Raw genomic sequence first — 17,073 nt, 5'->3', positions numbered from 1 at the left:
AAAAGACATTATTATGAGCAGACTGGTAATTTATCTTGTGTTGCAGTGCGTTCAGATTTTCTACACACTCTTTATGTGAATTCTTCAGTGCAAAAATCAGGGTTTCACACATTGCACTCTCTTGCTGCAGTGTTTTTAACTCAGCTTTGAGTTTTTGAACAAGATCCTGGGCCTGTGACATTTCTCCAGCCTGATTCATCCTACTAGCCTCACTATTTTGCCAACACTCTTCTACTAAAAGCAAATGAAAATATAATTGAGCAGGTAGCTGAGCCATTTGTATATGTTCATCACAAGCAGTTGTGGTCATATAAAATGCTTCAAGTGCTTTGTGCAATATCCCGGCTTCAAGCCAAATATCATTGCTTACTGAGGTACTGTCATGGGTACTAGCATTTGGACCCACACCTCAGTAGCACAAACACCTAGGGAAAAGCTGAAGACACAATTAGGGGCTAGATGGGTAAAGGATTGGCAAGCAAAACATACATTGAGGAAGTCTTAACATATACATCATTCACATAAGCTTGTTCTGGCATTGCTTTATTTTCTAGTCACTTCCTGTACTCCCAACATGGATGCCAGTGTGACGTTCAGGAAATGCAGGGAACTGTGTACAACACTTTAGTGTTTGGGCGTGGATGCCTATATAAGCCACACCCAAGAACTGGCCCATGCTTCGTGTGCTTTCTGTAGCTTCGAGCACACGTTTACCGCAGCCCGGATCTCCAGTGGATACTTACCTGTTTCTGCTTCCTCGCAACCCAAACATCCACTACATCTTTACCTGTTTCCGCATCATCGCGATCCGGACATCCAGTGGATCACTCAGCTGCTGCTTCTTCTTCTTGATCGAGGCAAGTTTCTTCTTGCTCTTCTCTCCAGAGCTTCGGACCGAGGCAAGTTTCTTCCTTGCTCTTCACACCAGCGCTTCGGACCCGATCTATGAAAGAAGAGAAAACAAGCCAGAATTAGTAAGCACACGCATTCAATTAACCCTTCAGTCTCCCGCGCGACCAAAGGAACTTACCTCCGTAAGCAAGTCTTTTGGAACTCTTTCCACTGCGCCAGCATCCAGCTCGCAGCTCCATGCCCGAAACCTGCAACGACAAACACCACAAAATTACGCTCAGCATTTCCACAGGCAACAACTCACCTTTTTTGTAACTCGCGCGCAAGGCCAGTGAAGTAACTGGCCCCATTGAACTTACCTTCCGCCTGTGGTTGAACTAACCAGCAGCTTCTTCTTCGTGGGCTCCTGGAATCAAGCCCGTGTATAACCTTAAGAACAATTCCCAGTTGTCATGATGCCTACCTCCAAGGAGCCAGGCCCAGCCCAGCAACCCCAGAGGCAGACATCATTTTCCCCAAGGACGTCTCAGCGGGCCCAAGTTGGGGCCTTTTAGGCTCATTCTGGACCCCAGTCCTGGCGCCTTAGGCGCCAGGCTCATAAAGCAAGACATGTGTGTAAGTGTTTTAATGTGCACTTACCTGAAGCAGACCGTGCTGCTACATCCAGGCCCTCTTGAGGACTGAATGGGACTACTTTATCTTTTGGACTACTTTATCACTCGGGTGTGGCCTGAGGAAGAATACATGCCTGAGTGGAAGGATACATACCTGGAACTACTTTACAGGCTATTTAAACCACACCCGAAGAGCAGCACATGCTTCGCGTTGTTCTGCATCTAGCAGCTGGACGCTCACCGTGTTTGCTCCTGCATTCGGACTTCTGCCACGCCTGCCAGCATCCTGATCACCTACAAAGGAAGAGAAAGAGAGAATAGGAGAAGGAAAAGACTTTACCCTACAAGATCTGCATTCTGGAGTCAGCTCGCCGACGATCCTGCAAAGGAAGATACTTAATTTAAAAGCACATCGCATCGACAGCCGCAGCGCCGCATTCCACTCACCTTCACAGGGCGCCTCCATGTTCAGCAGCGATCACCCGGATTCCCAGCCACGCTTCCACGCCTAGGGAGAAAAAGACAAGAGCAAAGGTGAGAGAGAGAAGGGAATGAGGAAACCTAAACCTCCATGTTAAGACTTACCTGTTGGGTCATTCCCTCTTCATTTCGGGTCCGCGCCGCAACCAGTTGTTTCCGGACCCCGGCCCCTATGGGGAAAAAGACATTAGCGTCAATGAGCGAATGAAAAGACATTACCCAAAAACGCTCATCAAGACTTACCTGATTTCTACAGGGATTGCATCTCGGGTCGGTGCCTTTTCCCCGGCATTCCCTACCCCGGCCCCTATGGGGAAAAAGACATTGACATTAGCATATTGATGCAAGGACAAAAGGGGAACCTTTCAAGGAACTTACCTGGAAGCCAAGCAAGTTTGGTTCTCATAAACCAAGAATCCAGTGAAGTAACTGGATACCAACGCGCCCCTGCATCAGAAGCAGGAAGGAGAGCTCGCCCTTCAAGACCCTAAGGTGTGACGCCACGGGAAGCACTGAAGGGTTTCGAGGAGGGTGAGAGGGGAAAGGGGGAGGCTGGTAGCATTCCCCGCAGACAGTTAATCCCTTATTCTCGCCTACAGAAGGATACTTTTGCAAGCCGGACAAGCAAGAGTTGGGAGTCCGGTCCAGTCCATCTTCTGAGCCCCGCGCAACACCTTAGAAGAGGTCACAGCAGCACGATCCTGGCCAGCGCCTCCGTGGGAGTCAGGTGAGCGTAACAGAACGCGAAGCCTACCCACAATTTCCCACCCGGGCGCTATGGAGACTTCTGAGACAGACCAGCTGGCCCAGCTGTTGGGGGAATTAAGGGCAGAGGTAAACTCAGCTCGCCAAGAGACTAATGCCCTCAAAAGAGAACTCATTCTCTCCAAGGAACAAACTGATGACCTGGCCAAACGATTGCTACAGAGTCAGGCTGGACAAATTCCTTTACCTAGTCCTGGGGGAATTTCCACTTCGTTGGGTTCGAGTAACCCTGTTCAGATCAATCTGCCGGGATCCATGCCTTTAGCACCGCCTGAACGTTTTGCGGGGGACCCAAAGAAATATGCCATTTTTATGAACCAATGTCGCTTACATTTTATATGCAGACCAGGAGCCTTCCCTGATGATGGGACCAAAGTGGCCTTCGTGTTATCGTACCTAAGTGGCTGTGCTGCCGATTGGTCTGTTCCCTTGGTGAACGAGAACGATCCAATTCTCCAGGATTTTCAGGGCTTTCAGGCCAGCATGGAAAGGTTGTTCGCTCGACATTCGCAGGGACAGGCCCTTGACAACGAACTGCTATCTCTACGACAAGGTAGTCAAGATCTTTTGTCTTATATAGCCTCCTTTAACAGACTGGTGGTGGAAACCGGATGGCCTGAAAATAAAAGGATCACTTTATTTCACCGGGGTCTGTGCGGAGAGCTAAAAGACATTCTGGCCCAAGTAGTGAATCCACCCCAAGGCTGCGCAGAATATATTGACTTTGTCGTACAACTGGATCACAGACTTCAGAATAGGAAAGCAGATCGGTCCAAGTTTGAAACCAGAGTACCGATCAGAACCCTCGTAAACCCCAGGAATACCGAAGCTTCGGAATCTATGCAAATAGGGGGAGTTAAGGGGCCGTTAACTCAGAAGGAACGTGAGAGAAGGCGACAAAAGCAACTATGCCTCTATTGCGGGGCTTCCGGTCACTTTCTTCGTGATTGTCCAGTAAAACCACCTAGGAAGGTGGTTGGTGCCTCTGACAACAACTTAATGGAACCTGTTTCGGGAAACGACCTGGCTCGACAAGCGTAGAGGTCCGCTTGCCGAGCTTGAAAACAAACTCTCTGACCTCGCATTTTGTCTTGCCAATGGTGCTCGTGGATCCAAAAAAGCCCCAACGGTTGCATGCCATCAAAGCATACGTCGACAGCGGAGCTATCGGAAACTACGTGGACCGCGAATTGGCCTCCAGGATGAACCTTCCTCTCCATCCAAAAATAAACCAGGATGTCATTACTACGGTTGATGGTACCGAAATAGCCTCTGGGCCGGTAACGCATTCCACCACAGAAGTGACACTTGTGAGTCAGGATGGACATCGGGAAGCAATAGTGTTTGATATAATCAAGGCTCCACAATTTCAAGTAATCCTCGGAATTCCTTGGTTAGAAACACACAATCCTCGAATAGACTGGCGAGCAAAGAGAATAACTTTTCCAGATTGTGGTCCCACTTGTTATCCTAGAAATCCAGCTATTGGTTTAGCCACAGTAACCCCCGCCACTGTTCAACTACCGGCAGAATACCTTGAATACCAGGACGTTTTTCAGAAAGAACAGGCTAACACGCTACCCCCTCATCGTTCTTACGATTGCCAGATCGATCTAGTTCCCAATGCTCAACCGCCGTGTAGTAGGATTTACGCTCTCACTGAACCTGAAAACCAGCATTTGCGTCAGTATTTGGATCAGTACCTTGCCAATAGCTTTATTCGCCCATCAAAGTCCCCGGTCTCTTCCGCTTTGTTCTTCGTGCCTAAAAAAGAAGGAGACCTTAGAACTTGTATTGACTACCGCGCTTTAAATCAGATAACGATAAAGAATCGTTATCCCCTGCCTCTGATCCCTGAACTTATTGATCAAGTAAAAGATGCTCGTATATACACCAAGTTAGATCTCCGGGGAGCTTATCACCTAGTGCGAATAAAAGAAGGTGACGAGTGGAAGACAGCTTTCCGCACCAAATACGGGCTCTTCGAATATCAGGTTATGCCCTTCGGTTTGTGCAATGCGCCTGCAGCTTTTCAATTCTTCATGAATGATGTTCTGCGAGAACTTATCGATGTTTGTGTCATCGTATACATCGACGACATCCTGGTGTACTCATCTTCTGAGTCAGATCATCGAAAACATGTTCGAGCAGTTCTAGAGAAATTGCGCCAGCACAAACTATTTGCCAAGCTGGAAAAGTGTGTCTTTCATACCACTGAGGTTGAATTCCTCGGATTTGTTCTGACTCCTAAAGGAATTCGAATGGATTCACGAAAGGTGGACGCCATCCTCAAATGGCCATCTCCCGGTTCAGTGAAAGGGGTTCAGAGTATGCTTGGCTTTGCCAACTTCTATCGAAGATTCATCCCGGAGTTTTCACGAATAGTCCAACCCATTACTGCTCTTTTACGTAAGAATAAACATTTTGAATGGACTCCAGAGGCCGAACAAGCCTTTCAAGACCTAAAGACCAAATTCACTTCCGCACCTGTGTTGAAGCACTCGCGACCTGATCTCCCGTATATTGTTGAAACTGACGCATCCAGTTTAGCCATGGGAGCTGTCCTGTCGCAAAGAGATCCGAAAACTAACCAGCTACACCCTGTAGCCTTTTGGTCCAGGAAATTCTCAGCTCCTGAAATTAATTACTCAATTACCGACAAAGAGTTACTGGCCATTAAATCTGCTTTTAAGGCTTGGCGTCATTACCTCCTCGGTGCAAGACACACCATCACTGTAATTACGGATCACAGAAATTTGCAGTATTTAAAGACGGCCAAAGCCCAATCTTCACGACAACTCCGATGGGCTTTATTCTTTGCAGAATTTGATTTTGTAATTACCTATCGCCCTGGCTGCAAGAATGGCAAAGCGGACGCCTTATCCCGAATTGGCATGGAAGAACCCAATTCGTGTTTAGAACCTGTGCCGATAATACCTGAACAAAGAATCTTAGGTTTGACTTCATTGCAAACCATCGAGGACGTTGAAACTCGAGTCAAACTACTTTTTGACCCTTCAGCCTTACTGGAATGGACTCAAAAGGGTCCCCACTTCACCGTTAAGGATAATTTACCGTACTTCCAAGAGCGGTTATTTCTGCCAAGTAAGGAATTGCAAGAACTAGTTATTGCTCATTATCATGAATCGTTAATGGAAGGACACCCTGGTATCGCTAAAACGGAAGAAAAGATCAAACGCCAATTCTGGTGGCCTTCTTGGAGAAAAGCCATAAAGTCTTTTGTGATGTCTTGCGGAGTTTGCGCCCAAAATAAAGGTCAAAGGAACAGGCCAGCCGGCCTACTTCAACCCTTGGAGATTCCACCGGCACCTTGGCACACCTTGTCTATGGACTTCATTACGGACCTGCCTCCGTGGGGTGGTTACAACACTATCCTAGTAATCGTGGATCTGTTCTCCAAAATGGCCCACTTTATCCCTCTAAAAGGATTGCCTTCAGCTTCCATCCTGGCCAAGGAATTCCTGGAGAATATAGTTCGAATACATGGTTTCCCTTCCGTACTAGTCTCAGATCGTGGAAGTCAATTCATTTCCCATTTTTGGAGGAAGTGTTGCCAACTAGCACAAATAGATGTGCGATTATCCACCAGCCACCACCCCCAGACTGACGGACAAACCGAGAGGACAAATCAGACTCTCGAGCAATATCTTCGGTGCATGTTGCACCAATCCGAGTACAATTGGAAAGACATTGTTTGGATCGCAGAATATGCATACAACAATTCTATGCATTCTGGAACCGGTCAAACTCCTTTTTATACTTTGTATGGTCACCATCCTCGAACCTCTGACCTAGATCCACCTCTGACCCTGGAAATGCCCGCAGTAAATCATCTGCATTCCACAATAACCCGAGCCTTCAAAGAAGCTACAACTCATTTACAGCAAGCCAAGAAAAAGTACAAAGAAAACGCTGATTTGCACCGAAGTAAAACACCTCCTTACCAAGTAGGAGACCAGGTTTGGCTAGCAACTAGACATTTATCTCTCAAGGGCCCACGAACTTTCAATCCCAGATTCATTGGGCCTTACCCCATCAAAGCCATAATCAACCCAGTGCCCTTAAACTGGATTTGCCTTCCAACATGCGTATTCATCCCGTTTTTCACGCATCACTTTTGAAACCGGTACAACCAGGAACCCGACTGTCCAAGTCTCCAGATCCTATTCAAATTGATGGGGAATTAGAATTCGAAGTGAAAGACATTTTAGACTCCAAAATGTTAAAGTCAAAACTCTTCTATCTTGTTGACTGGAAGGGTTATGGACCTCATGAGAGATCGTGGGAGCCTAGTAACCATATTCACGCACCTCGATTAATACGAAGGTTCCACCGTAGATTCCCGAACAAGCCAAAACCCCCGGAGGAAACAACCTTGGGAGGGGCCTTGTGGGGGGGTACTGTCATGATGCCTACCTCCAAGGAGCCAGGCCCAGCCCAGCAACCCCAGAGGCAGACATGATTTTCCCCAAGGACGTCTCAGCGGGCCCAAGTTGGGGCCTTTTGGACTCAGTCCTGGCGCCTTTGGCGCCAGGCTCATTCTGGACCCCAGTCCTGGCGCCTTAGGCGCCAGGCTCATAAAGCAAGACATGTGTTTAAGTGTTTTAATGTGCACTTACCTGAAGCAGACCGTGCTGCTACATCCAGGCCCTCTTGAGGACTGAATGGGACTACTTTATCTTTTGGACTACTTTATCACTCGGGTGTGGCCTGAGGAAGAATACATACCTGAGTGGAAGGATACATACCTGGAACTACTTTACAGGCTATTTAAACCACACCCGAAGAGCAGCACATGCTTCGCGTTGTTCTGCATCTAGCAGCTGGACGCTCACCGTGTTTGCTCCTGCATTCGGACTTCTGTCACGCCTGCCAGCATCCTGATCACCTACAAAGGAAGAGAAAGAGAGAATAGGAGAAGGAAAAGACTTTACCTACAAGATCTGCATTCCGGAGTCAGCTCGCCGACGATCCTGCAAAGGAAGACACTTAATTTAAAAGCACATCGCATCGACAGCCGCAGCGCCGCATTCCACTCACCTTCACAGGGCGCCTCCATGTTCAGCAGCGATCACCCGGATTCCCAGCCACGCTTCCACGCCTAGGGAGAAAAAGACAAGAGCAAAGGTGAGAGAGAGAAGGGAATGAGGAAACCTAAACCTCCATGTTAAGACTTACCTGTTGGGTCATTCCCTCTTCATTTCGGGTCCGCGCCGCAACCAGGTGTTTCCGGACCCCGGCCCCTATGGGGAAAAAGACATTAGCGTCAATGAGCGAATGAAAAGACATTACCCAAAAACGCTCATCAAGACTTACCTGATTTCTACAGGGATTGCATCTCGGGTCGGTGCCTTTTCCCCGGCATTCCCTACCCCGGCCCCTATGGGGAAAAAGACATTGACATTAGCATATTGATGCAAGGACAAAAGGGGAACCTTTCAAGGAACTGACCTGGAAGCCAAGCAAGTTTGGTTCTCATAAACCAAGAATCCAGTGAAGTAACTGGATACCAACGCGCCCCTGCATCAGAAGCAGGAAGGAGAGCTCGCCCTTCAAGACCCTAAGGTGAGACGCCACGGGAAGCACTGAAGGGTTTCGAGGAGGGTGAGAGGGGAAAGGGGGAGGCTGGTAGCATTCCCCGCAGACAGTTAATCCCTTATTCTCGCCTACAGAAGGATACTTTTGCAAGCCGGACAAACAGGAGTTGGGAGTCCGGTCCAGTCCATCTTCTGAGCCCCGCGCAACACCTTAGAAGAGGTCACAGCAGCACGATCCTGGCCAGCGCCTCCGTGGGAGTCAGGTGAGAGTAACACCAGTGCTGTAACTGGGTACGTACCACAGACTGCGTATTCATCAGAACCTACCTGAACCTAGTGAATCAACTAGTTCCGGACCCCAGACTAACGCGCCCCTGCAGATGCAGGATGGAGAACGCGCCACACTAAACCAGACGGTCCGCTTCCCAGCCCAGGGGTAACGAGAGGAAGAGACCGGTGGAACCCATTGCTTCTGCAGAGAACCAGGTGAGCGTGACAGGTAAGCTCCCGCATAATTCTGGTTTGCCAGTTTCCTGCATCATCCTCAACCCATTCTCCTTTGAGAAATAATTTATTTAGGAGATGCTCCCTGGCTTCCCCAATTTGTACAGTAGTCATTTTCACAATTGGCTTTTTACACTTTAATAAAACTTTCTTTATGCAGGGGCAAAATCACCCTGTTCCTGCTTGATTTACTCACTCAAATAAATTCTTACACACTCTTAATTTTCTACCTATACACCTCCCTGGAACTCAGGAGTCAAGTCCTAGCGGCACTTTTAACAAAACAAAGATGACTTTCCCTCCATCTTAATGCAATTGCATCAAAATGAATAGACTGTCACAATGTACTTGTCATGGGTCAGTAATAGGAAGTAAAATCATGGCCTGAGCCCCCACTTTGTAACGGTTTATTGAGAAGCCACGGGGAGTTCCTTCCCTCCCCACTCAAGTGTCTATGTAAAAAACTATTTAACAGATTCTTTTTTTTAGCCCTATCTCAGACATATATCATGCCACTTGGATCTCTCTCCCCTGAGCTGACAATGAGCCAAGAACCAGGCCAGTGTACGGGAAATATATTGATATTTATTTAAATTAACAGTAATAAAATTAGCAGGAGAATATCAAAAAACACCACTTTATCCGTGACACAACACAATCAACTTCTCTCAGCATAAATAAATCCCAAAAGTGAGTTAAAAAGAACACAATCACAATTGTATACTTTCTGCCAATTTCACTTCACAAAATAATTACACTGATCAATAATATAATTTCGCCAAAACCGTTGGTTGAAAACAAACACAGGGTGATTTATCGCTTTGTTTTTCAGACCCTCCCTTGCTTTGGTCTATTTTGGGAAGTCAGACTGAAGAATTGGAAATCTTTGGGGAATTTTGGATTTCAGACCTTCCTTCTGAAAGGCCTGTGTTGGGGAAGCTGGATAAAAAGGTTGGACTGATTTATGCACAAAGGCACCCCTCTTCCTTAAAGAAGTTGGGGTCAGCTGGACAACAAGGATCACACAGTTAAATTGTAGGCTATAGTTTTCAGCGCACACTGGCAAGTGAGCTTTTTTAATTTCAAATTTTAACAAAATTCACCCCGTAGTGTTCTGCCAAATATGGAATTAATTAAATTAATATTTTAGGTTACATAGGCTAAGCATCTACACAGTTTTGGCAACATATGGCAATTCCCATTTGTAATCGCCCCTTTGTTCTACTTTCAACTTTTTCGCAAAAACTAGTTATGTATCACAACTTCATAATTTTACTAGCAACTGCCAGAGTTAATATATTTCCTGATTTAGCTAATCATGGAGAATTAGATAAGCCGACCACCAAATCCATATGATGTAGCATGGCCATATTGCACATTTCTGCCATTTCCGTAAAAAGCACAAGTTAGGAATATGTAAGTTTAATAAGCATATCTCTAATTTAATTTTCCACCTGCTCAAGAACTCTCACATGAGCAACATGTTCAGATCAACCAGAAACCTAGTCTAACTGGCCATTGCAGGTCCCAGGGTCACAGGTAGATGCATTTTATATCCCCCAAATCGCCTCGAAATTACATAGAAAATGGTAAAAAAAATTAATTCAATCCACATTATGGTTGCTGAGAAAAAGGCCTAAATGATAATAGTATTTTTAACTTAATTGTGACATCAGTCTCTTTTGTGTTGGAAGCTTGCTCTTTGAAGTAGGTGCCCATTTTCACACATATTAGTCGTGCTGCAGCCAAGGGTGACTTTCCTTGAAGTCCCTGCTTTCAGAGCCAGCAGGTCTGGAGAACACTGAATTTCGATGCCTTTAGTAGCTCATTTTTATTGCGGATGGCCGTTAGATGGGAGATGTAACATACAGGCTGGAAGTGGGAGTTTTATTTTGTGAAGTTTTGCCCACAGACAGAAACTGGGTCTGCCTTGGGTTGACATTTTCCATGAAGACAAAGTGGCTCTTTAAATGTCACTGGAGATTTGTAGGTGAAACTTAATATATTGCTTTTGTCAACCCACACATCATGTTTTGTTTTCCTGACATTGTTCTGTGAGCAGTGATATATTTGTTTTCACTTTTGCTTTGGAAAGCCGTTTTTATTTGCACACACATGTGCAGGCCGTTTTTGTTTTCAATGTTTAAAAATCCTGTTTTCCATGTGACAGGGATCTTTGATTCCTCTTTTTGTAAATTAAAATGCTGCTTGTGCATTGGTAAAAACAGATAGGCTGCTTTCCACATGGCTCTTTGACCTTACTTGAAAAACAAAAACAAATGCCAGGCCGTTTTTGTTTCATTGTTTAGAATATTGCTATTCATGTGGAAGGGACTTCTGTTTGGGGCCTTTAAATGCACCCCACCGACTAACTCCCGAAAAAAAAAACGTGATTGTTGCACAGATTTTTTAAAAGACCAGTAAGGGAATGTCATTGGCTTCCTTTTGACATTAAGGTCATAGCGTGCAAGTTAGCTGGCTGGAATTTCACAGAGGCTCCTGCATGCTACAACTAGGTGTTCTGCTGAAGACGGTCCTAAGAGATGTTCATCATAGCTGGCTTGATTCATTCTTCAGGATGGCCAGTAGCGTGAAGCATGTGTGGTATAGAGGGATGAGGACTGGGGACCTTGCTTTAGGCAGATGGTCCATTCCAATCATAAAACCAGATGGGAGCGCGCCCTTCCGGATGTGGCACTTGACCATGGTTGTAAGTGTGTGCCACTTTCTGTAGAAATGGCTCATCGTGGACCATGCTGGACAAATAGGATGGCCTTGGACCCACAAGAGCTATTATGACTAGTTGTGGCCAGATTTTGGCAGTCTTCTGCCCTGATACGACAGTAATCTGTGTCTCTTTGTTCCTGCATGCTTCTTCAAGTTGACCAGCACATGCCGCCCACATCTCCTCGTCCCTTGCCTCCTGCAGCAAGCAATCACAGACTGAAGATGATCTCTTTGAGCAGACAATTCCTCTCTCTAGAGAACTGCCTCACACTGGCACAAGCCATCAAACAGCAAACATGACTACTGCAATGTTCTCATAGGCACCACTAAGAAAAACCATGCCAACCTACTTCTCCAAAACAAATCCCTTCGTGCCGCCTTGGACCTATGGCGTTCCAACCACATCTCTGCTAGCAGACGTGATGTCCACTGGCTCCCCATCAAAGCCTGCATTGAATTCAAGACTGACCATTGCACACAGATGCATCTACAATGACACCTCACTCTACCTTAACAATAGAATCTCCCAGAAACACCACCACTGTCCTCTACAATCCTCCGCCAGCCTCACTTTCTCTATCCCTAGATTCAATAGTAAAAGAGCAGTAGGTGTGAGCTTCTGTGTCACAGTACCCTCCCTCTGGAACTCACTTCCTCTCAGCATCAGAAATGAGCGCTCTTACCTGACTTTCAGAAAACATGTGAAAACCTGATTATTTAACAAATATGACTAATTGTTAGAGCTACTGTCTTGCTTCTCCACACTTCTTTACCAGCCTTCCGTACAAACTCTGTAATACATCTGGGTCTGGGAGTTACATAAATGCAATAAATAAAAAAATATATAAATTCTAACTATGATTGAACATTTCTAGCACTCACAATGCAATGCATTATTTTAGCCTGGGATTGTTGATACCTATCGAAGTCACTGTAATACTCAACATTTTTATTTAGTGAAGACCATATGCAAAAAAGGAATAAAGATTTAAGTCGTGTATGTATCATCCTTTCTCCCCAAGGGTGGGCCCTTTTCCAAGAGGCTAGGGAGGTGCAGTCGCTACTCATTAGTCCCCCTAGGTGTGGATTAATGCAAGAGGACCTCATGGCCCCCTCCTTCTGGGGACACAGACGATCACCTGGCGTACAGCCCATTGAATGGTGTCACTCCCAAACATTCCCTAGCCCGTCTCGTTGCTCAGGACCACTTTAGTGAAATTCAACTCATGTACTGTTGCCTTACCGGAGATAAACCTAAAGCCAAAGGTGCTAGGACGAAAAAGAACACTAGAGACATGAAGGTCATTGACTGTGCTTGTACTGGTTGCCTCGAGGAGGCAGAAGGAGTCCGTTGTTAACAGAGACAAAGGACTTTTACAATCTACATGGAAGGAACTCGATACAATGTATAAAAAGGAACAAAGGACAATCAAATGTGTCAAGCGTGGCCGTGTCAAACCTCGCCGGGTTTGGCAGCAGGTGTGGCGGCGAACCAGAGAGAGAGATCCAGGCACTGCCGAATGACCAGAGGGAAGAGGACGCCGGTGAAGTACTGTTAGAGTCCTCCATGAGTTCTGCAGGAGCAAACCCAGTCAGCAGACCAAGCAAGGGAGCAGAGTAGCAGACCAGAGGAAAGAAGTAGCACGCAACCGATGGAACCACAACAGTGCACCAGCAGAGCAGGAGAGAAGACCTGCGGTCCCTGGAAGTACCAGTGACGTGCCACAATCCCACACAAGGTAACGGGAGGTACAGGAGACCTGGAGGGGACGCAATGGTAGAAAGGAGGCTGGTTAACAAAGCGCTCTCTCACCTCGGTAGTGGGAAGCCCATTACTTAGTATAACCAGAGAAGAGTCTGGGACCCAAAAGCAGATACTGAGAGCATTAGAGAAAATCATCTTCGTCACAGTGTCAAAAAGAAAACCACTGACCACCAAAGAAGGGTCTTGGACCAGAAAGCGGATATTGAGAGCATTAGAGGAAATCTTCCTCATTACAGTGAGAAATAGAAAACCACAGACCATCAGAGAAGGTTCTGGGACCCACAAGTATATACTGAAAGCATTAGAGGACATCTTCCTCGTCACAGTGGGAAAGAGAGAACCACTGACCACCAGCGAAAAGTCTGGGACCCCAACAACATTTGGAGAGTGGCAGAGTGTACATCAGGCTGAAAGCAGTGAGAAGGAACTGAGACAAGCAATGGCAGGAGAAGGGAGTCCTTCTCCTGGTACCGAACCAGGAGTTATGTTAAAGACGCCAGGAAAAGAAGGTCATTCACCCTGGCCTTGGTGTGTACTGTGCCAAGCAATACCAGGAGAAGGGTGGTGTTCTCCTGGTCCCAAACTGGAAGTTGTGCTGGAGATGGCAGGGGAAGGGAGTCATTTACTCTGGTTTTATTGAAAACTGTATAGAGCTACATCAGGAGAAGGGAGTCATTCTCCTGGAGGCAAATCTTGTGTGAAACCCGAAAGGGAGGCCTTCCCCCTGGAATTTCCATTATAAGAGAACATTGTTTTGGATGCTATCCAAGCAACTAGAGAACGGAGCCAGTCTCCTGAAGAAGGAACTTTCAGTTAGTTTATTCTTTAGTTATAGTTTGAGGGATAGAAGTAGGTTGAGACACAGGATGGTGGAGTTTATTTTTGACAGACATTCTGAATGTCCCTTTTGTATTTGTTTTGAGGCAGTGAACCCCCTCATAGAGATATAGATAGATAGGTTTTTGTTACTGAAAATAAAAGTCCACCACCATGCCATCTGCTCATGCTGCCCATCAGCTTCTCATCTCTCCCTTGCAGGTAAAAGTGATCCTATGCGTCATGGAAATCTCTGGCTGTTACTACCTGTATGCTTGGTCTTTGGTGTACCTGAATCACAAATCCCAAAACATAATGTTCTTTTCAGCAACTCTATGCTCAGTATTTTAGAGTTTGAACCACTGCTCCCACAAGGGAATGTTTCTCTGCTTATCCTGACTTTGTTAGTGCCTCTGCATTTGGCATTTGGAGTGGTTGCAGCATGACTCCTGTAAGGTACTTCTTCAATGGTTCACACAACTATGTCAGTGACTAAGTGCTTGGAATCTGGAGTTACTGAACCACACACAACCTCAATGCAGTTTCTTTGGCTCCCTTGCTTTCATCAGAGGCTCAGCACTAGCCTTTTAGAGGGAGGGAATCGGGACTCCTACAAGATTCCACTGGTTCACTTAGCTATTTCAGCACCGGTCCACTAGTCCTTTGGAGGGAATGAACCACAACTTCCACAACACATTCCCTCTCCAGGATATTCCCACTGGTCTCCTCTGATGTTTATGCTGCTTTCTGGTCTCAGGTAGCACACCTCCTCAACTTTGAGAAAGTTGTAAAGGACCCCTCCACCAACCGTTGCCGTTTCCCCATTGCAGTGCAACAAGGGCTTTCTCCATCGCTCACATCTCTGAAATTGGAGGCACTTGGGGAATAGTTTTGCGCTCCCAGTTCTCCACACTTGTCTTCTCTGCAGGCTTATTTGTGAGCATGTGCCCGCCTTGCCACTGCTTTGTATACGGGTAACCTTCCTAAACCTTTTTGCAGACTTCGCAATCTCATACTTGCGTCCATCGTCAAAGCGGTTGTCTCTTCTTCTCTCGGAAATAAAATGTCTATGAAACCCTCAACGCCACTGCCTGCTTTCCAACCTTAAATTTCGTACAGCTTCCTGCACGACTGTCAGCTTCCATTCCTTTCTCCTCAGTATTATTGCTCAGGACATTATTGACTCCCATCTGGATTACTGCAATGCCTTGCAGGCTGGGGTCACTGCCTCTGCTTTGCAGAAAGAATGCATGCTATCATGAACTCTGTTGCACGTATTGTCACCAATACTCTGAGACGCATACACATCTCCCATGTTTTGAGGAGGCTACACTGGCTGTAGGCTAAAACACACATTGATTTTAAGCTCGTGACTGTAGCTCATAACGCCCTTCTTGGCTTGTTGTTACATTGGTGAATCTGAGAAATACCAGGGGAAGGGAGAGATCCCCCCTGATATTTGGGAACAGTGTTTTGTGAAAGAAAAGGGGAACAAAGACATTCCCCCATCAATCCATTCTGTAACAATTCTGAGCAGCCTGCATAGATTTGGGGGACAGAGAACAAACCCCCCATCCCCGACCCTGTGATGTGAACTAGAAACAGAGATTTACTTTTACATGCGTTTGGAGGAGTCTCCAAGTTTAAGAACCTTTGAGTTGAACAGGAGAACTCTGTGTTTTCTCATTGGAAACTGAACATTGAGCTGACAGCCAGAACGAAGGAGCCATCCTTCTGGATCAAGAGGACACCTTAGTTAATCTAGAGTGTAAGGGACAGGTTCTTCTGCGCCCTTCAACTGTCCACTCCCTTTTTTAAAGTAATGAACAAGGACAGAGCTGGATACACAACTATTCAAATTATTTAAAAACAAATTAGTTAATCAAACTTTCCATGGTTCATAACTGTGGTTGAATTAGCAACTCAATGGTGGTTTATACAAAATCAAACATGCAAAGAGATTCACAAATGAAAATATCTGAGAATACGCCTTTTGGAATTTGTGGCAATTTTGTTAACATGAACATTAACTATGGAACCAGTATAGGCAATAGTACAAATCTCAAATTGACAATCACATTGCAGTTTTGAAGATCCCCTTCAAGGCTTCACAAGTTTCCATTACAGATACATTAACACCAATGACAATGATTAGATTAGATTAGGAGCATTCATTGCCATGTAGTATTTCCTCTACAGAAGAATGAACCTGCGTCTTGAAATACTGCACATAGTCCAGAAATATGATAATATTGGAATCAGTTTTATCCGTGCATTAAATGTAAATGTACCTAGATATTGGTATTTTTTAAGAAAAAAAACTGAAAGCAAAACTGGCACTCTCATAAGGAAAGGAAATACATTTTTGATCCAAGTGAATGTCAACACACAGACTGAACTTGAGGTTCTCAAGATGTTGTGAAACAAATGTTATCCTATTTTGGAAAGAGATCGATATAACTGAAAAACATGCCAATTTAAACTTAATTAAGAGGAAGATATCATCAGTCTAACGCAAAACTGGTAAAAGTAAATCAGGGAGGGCAACCTACACAGTAATCAATGCTTAACAGATTTGAAAATACAGCCACATTAAAAACAAACAGGAAATTAGAGAATTACATAGCAACATCAAGTATAAATAGACTGACTCAAGTGTACTAAAGTTAATTGAAAAAACTGGAATAGGGATGCCAATCAGTTCATAACAAGGAAGACAAAAAGTATTGGTATAACCCCCAACAATGACTACAATATAAAGTTTAACTATTGGTTTGGGGGTGGCTACACACATTGAATAAAAAACAAATGCTACAGACATAGTTCATCTTGGATAAATGAACTTGAATAAATATAAAAATTAAGTGAATCTGTTTGCAATTGGCTTCCTGCTGTTTTATATTTGCCTATGCTATTCACGAATTGTATCTGTTTTTTGTTTACCTTGCACTTAAGGCTTTACAGATCTACTGGCGTTAGTGGTCATACAAGA

At 45.3% G+C, this 17,073-nt stretch overlaps 1 protein-coding gene across 1 annotated transcript in view; it reads right to left on the bottom strand.

The window, feature by feature from the left end:
- Positions 1–17,073, bottom strand: part of RANBP17 (RAN binding protein 17) — a 2,111,817-nt gene that overhangs the window by 185,934 nt on the left and 1,908,810 nt on the right. The window lies entirely within an intron of this gene.

This window comes from Ambystoma mexicanum, chromosome 3q (assembly GCF_040938575.1).
Source record: "Ambystoma mexicanum isolate Mex_15411 chromosome 3q, UKY_AmexF1_1, whole genome shotgun sequence".
NCBI lineage: Eukaryota > Metazoa > Chordata > Amphibia > Caudata > Ambystomatidae > Ambystoma > Ambystoma mexicanum.
This window is presented reverse-complemented; position numbering and strand designations above follow the sequence as displayed.